The sequence below is a fragment of the Montipora foliosa genome, chromosome 14, assembly GCF_036669935.1.
Source record: "Montipora foliosa isolate CH-2021 chromosome 14, ASM3666993v2, whole genome shotgun sequence".
Taxonomy (NCBI): Eukaryota; Metazoa; Cnidaria; class Anthozoa; order Scleractinia; family Acroporidae; genus Montipora; species Montipora foliosa.
Window position 1 is genome coordinate 13,875,348 of NC_090882.1, and position 5,000 is coordinate 13,880,347.

Sequence of the window (5,000 nt, forward strand, 5' to 3'; positions counted from 1 at the left end):
TTTTGGAATAAGGTGTATAAGGTACTTATGCTTGTGCTTGTGCCTGCGTCCAGGCTTTACGACCACTCGCACAAGTTGAAATTTTAGCCTGCAGACCGTCCGATTTCCTATGCTAATTATAAATGGATGTTTTTTACTGTTATTAGGTACAATGCCACATGGAACACGAATGGATTTTTGAAAAGGATGTAGTGTTCAAGTGCTCTTAGATTGAATCGGTGTATCGGTGGTATGCTACGTACTTACGTAAAAATTTCTTTTCTTTTTTTTTTAAATTCATTGGTATTTTATTTTCTGCATTGCCTTAATCATCGTTAACACGATCCAGTGCCTCATTAATGGCACATAATCAAGTTTAAAGGGGCTATGTCACGTTATTTTAAGGTGTTTAGGGGAAATCTTAAGTTAGTCACGAGTTTAAAACTCGAAAATGGTAATTTGAAATTCCTTTACCGATAAAATTATCGTCACATCACAAACAAGGTGATTCTGAGCGAAAAGACCTTCATCCAGGCGATTTGTCATAAACTGAAAAAAACGTTAGGCCGACTATTTTCAAGATTAATCAAATGCAATCCGTTTCAATCTTGTTCATTTGTGTCCATCCATGCTTCTTTTTCCTTCTGTTGTAATCGTTTATGATGTTCAACAATCTTAAGTGGTTAAGTGGTTTCATTCTACTTTTTGGGCATTTTGGGTGTCATGAAATCATTTTGCGTGACATAGCCCCTTTAAGTTTAAGAATACTTTGTCGTGCAATTACAGGATTAAAGGATCACAGGGGAATAATTGGGGGGAACCAAGTTCCCCTACAAAGATTACTCTCCAATGTCAAACACACTAAAAAATAAGCATTAAGATTAAGAGACAAAGAGTATTGGGCAGCTTTTCTTTTACACTTCCGCGAACTGCGTTGTTGCCGCCATTTTGAAATTTGCCCCCAATAGTGACTAGCCTGATACCCCAGCCGCGCTTTCTCGGACATTCCAGGTCGAACTATATAAGACACACAGATAAATCGTCTCGTAGTTTGTTCCTTATTTATACTGGACAGATGATTAGTCTTGGCGGATGATCCGTCTGTAGTATAAATTGAACCAATATTACGAATACATAAGTGGTTTTGAGTGCAAAAAGAGGTTCTAGAGTGTAATACGTAAGCAGGAGCCCATCTGGAGCGTGCAACTTTCATGCAGCGTCTGTGAAACGGCGTTTTCACAAGTAGTTTTACTTTAAGACTAGCCCTTTTCGCGAATTAGGTGAAAAAAACAAAGGCAGTTCCGGTTCGGTGACCCTATGACGTCAGCTTAATTTCTTGTAATTGGTCATCGGGCTCCTGTGGGAGTCTCATTCGCGGAAAATTCAATCTAAAAATAAATCGGTCTGTGAAAACGCCGTTACACGAGCACAGTAGAGCTGTAGGCTCCGGGTCATGGGTTCCTGACGTAAGTTTCTATGGAAACAAAGCGATGGAGTTATTTTGTTGAGTATTCAATATATAAAAACTGAAATGCTAAAAATAATTGGGTAAATGAATGGGTAAAACACTTAGTCCTCTTAGACCTCTTATAGTGCATTTTGCTTAAAAAGTATTCGCATTCATCGAATAAAGTTTTAGTCTAATTTCAGCGCTGTTCAAATTCGTTTTATTTTCGGTTAGAGTGTGACATTTACTTGCGCAAAAGCTGCCCTGATAGAGAAAATGACACCAACTGCATAGCACAATACGGGGATCCTTTTTGGTTACGACTGGAACTTGGGGCCACTGAAGACGAGTCCTTCTGCTATTACACCGTAATTTGAATGCGATTGTTGTGGCTGAAATTGTTCTGCCACGGTCAGTGGGACACTTTATGAGAAATACATAACAAAGCAACTGAAAGGCCAAACCTGTTGTTTCTTACGGAGTAAGTATAGGGACTTTTATATAATTAAGATCTGCCACGGCGGCGACGGTCGACAAAAATGTCACCTTAAAAAAAACCTTACCTCTATCATAATTATGTCTTTCGCGATTATTCAGTCTCGCTCACGTCCTACAATATAGGCGAAGTATCCTAAAAATAAATTGGTACGAGAGGTTTCAGAATGAAAATAGAGAATGAAAGATTCTCTTTTGCATGCTTACGTTGTCGTCAAAACCTCAAATGTGGTGATTTCACGTCGTCGTTATGCAGATGACCGCAAACATGCTTGCTAAATTCCGTGCTGCACATGCAGCATGATTATTTATGCTCTTTTAACCAATGATATCATTGTTTTGGGGCGTTGTTGTAGTCGTAGCCGTCGTCGTTTCTTAAACTCCCTAATATCGTATGTAGTGTTCCGTCAAATCTGCACTATTTAAGCCTAAACGCTTGTTCGAGAATGGTTCGATATTAACGACCGCCGAGGTTGACGAATTATATGCATGTCGCTAGCACCGTCACCTCGCCAGTCTAGCACAACCTATGTATTTGTCTTTAATTGTCCGATCTGACTGTGTTCAATCTATTCCATTCACATCCTGAGTACAATGAATTCATAGATACTTCTTTGACCACTCCCCTTGGGGGTTGTCCATGGCCAACAAAAGACATACTCAATGACACAGCAGAACAGATATATTCAATTATTTTTTGAAGAATCTCAATTGACTGGAAGCAAGCCACCCTGCTAGCAGAGCCTTTCTTTTGCTTGCTCGATTTTGGCGTTCTTGAGAAAGACTCTGCATGAATGGAGTAAGATCGTTATTGAGCATGCGCTGCATGTTGCAAGGATACAGTTTCGAGCCCAGGTCTAAGTGCTTGGTTTCAAGCAGATCTCGCCACTATCTTGATTTTTCATGGTACAACGGGCTCAATTATAACTATCGGTTTTCTCACTTTTCAGATCTTGTTATGGCAACAATCTAACGTTACGGCCATGTTGTTGCCATTAGATGTTGGCTCCTTGTGAAACATAAATTAATATTTACAGATGGTATCGCCTTTTACGTAACAGTGCTGTATCGCGTGTGTATGCGCTTAATTGAGCAAAGCCGGAAAACATTGTCAACCCGTGCGTAAAAAATAGTAACGCTGCAAGACCCGTTCTGATCACACTCGTTGAATTGGCAGGGCCTGGTAATACCTGGTTCAACTCAGTTCACGGTTTTACTTATAAACAGCCAACTGGTTTGTGTCCGGCCAGTTTGGATTCTTAAAAGTTGTTGTTTTTGTTTTTTCGTTTCATTGATTGTGTTTCATTGGCCCTGAAAAGCCCAAAAGGGGAGTGGTCAGCTAAGTATGCATGTATGCAGGCATGCAGCATACTCCTTTCGTACACGGTTGGCTCTCGGAAGAACTCAGTTTGAAAATGTATTTTAAGGAAATGTGCCCTTGGACGACAATAGTTTAGTCAATATTCGAATAAGCTTGCCAATAAAAAACTTCTTACGCCATAGATGCATCTTTTCGCAAAAGCTTCTGTGCGACAACAGCAATTTAGCTTCTATTTGTCACCGCATGTTTGGTTTCTGATCCTATGCCCTTATTCTCGGAGGGTGGGGGGGTACTCCCAGAAAAATTGGGTGGGGATGTGCGGCCCGCCTCCTGAAACCCTTACCCTATTTCAGACCAAAATCTGCGATTCTGCCTACCCTATTTCAGGCCTGCACAAGAATTTGATACCCTATTTCAGACCTATTTCAGCTGTTACATGGTTGGCGTAATAATTTGAGAAGGGCTTTTGTTGATGGTCTTATCGCCTAATGATGAATAAGTAGCTTCTTCTAAACAACACACCCAATTCAAGACTTGAGTGCACAATCCATACCCTATATCAGACCAGCATGGTCAAAACCGATACCCCATTTCAGACAAAAACGGCTAAAAAACCATACCCTCTTGGGCCTCACATACTTATGTAGCCCATATAAGGGAGTACCCACCCCCTGAGCTCTTATTATCACTTTTTTTCCCAGTCGATTTTGCAACAGTTTCTCTTTACACGCTTACTTCTATCCGCGCTTTCGTTTGTTAGTGTTTTTTTCAATAACCTTTTTCATTAAGATGAGTTTTCTGTGTACACTGTGCTATTTAACTTTCGTCTGTGTAGCGTCGGACATTCCACGGGTAAAAGCGTTCTTTAGAGAACGATGAAAAGAGGTACTTTCGCCGTTTTTGTTGACGAAGATTTGGCCTTTCGTTCCACTAGGGACCATGGTTACGCTATGTACTTAAAAACGGATTTCATTGTAAGAGAAAGTAATAACGCATTCGACGAAAGTGCGCAAACTCAGCAGTAAAATTAAATCATTACTCCTTTTGTAAGCTAAATAAATTAACGAGAGGTTGAAGTTGACTATCGCCATTCTCTCATCCAACAAGCGCCAATGAAACGGTAAAATATCTAAGGGTAAAAAAAAATTAATAGAAAGACGTTTCGGTCAATGACCTTCATCAGTTGCAGTGCAAGTGATCAATAAATTACAATTTCTTTAAATAAGTTTACAGTACAAAGGATGACATAACATTACAAAGATGATTACATAACAGGGCGTGATAACACGTAATAGCAAAAAATTAACAGATGATGAACAATCGGTAATTACTAAGCGGAAATTAAAACCATAACAATGCGATACAAAACTACGAGAAAAACAAAACCAAAAATATAAAATGGGCGAATACAAACATACAAATAAAATGAAAAAAAGAAAAGAAAAAGCTGTCGAGTCAACTGAAAGTGTCAAGGGACCAGCGTTGAAAATAGCAAAAGGGCGAAATTTGCAACAAAATTCCCAAACAAAGCCTCTGAAACCATGCCGCGACAAGGCACAACAGGCTCCCCGAACCGGGCCTTTAAACAATTGGAATAAATTCACAGAAGGGGGCGCCCGAGATTACCCAGCGCTAACAAAGCTAAAAAGATCCCAGGCTGGGACCTTTGAAAAACTAAATTGGGATGATCGCCAAATTTGTGAGTTACCTCTACGTTAATTGTAGTTTATTCTTCTTTTCGAGTGAAATTCTTAACGC

At 39.8% G+C, this 5,000-nt stretch overlaps 1 pseudogene; it reads left to right on the forward strand.

Annotated features, from left to right (window-relative positions):
• The window catches only part of LOC137984452 (uncharacterized), an 8,922-nt pseudogene extending 7,294 nt beyond the window's left edge, over positions 1–1,628 (forward strand).
• The last annotated feature ends 3,372 nt before the right edge of the window (positions 1,629–5,000 follow it).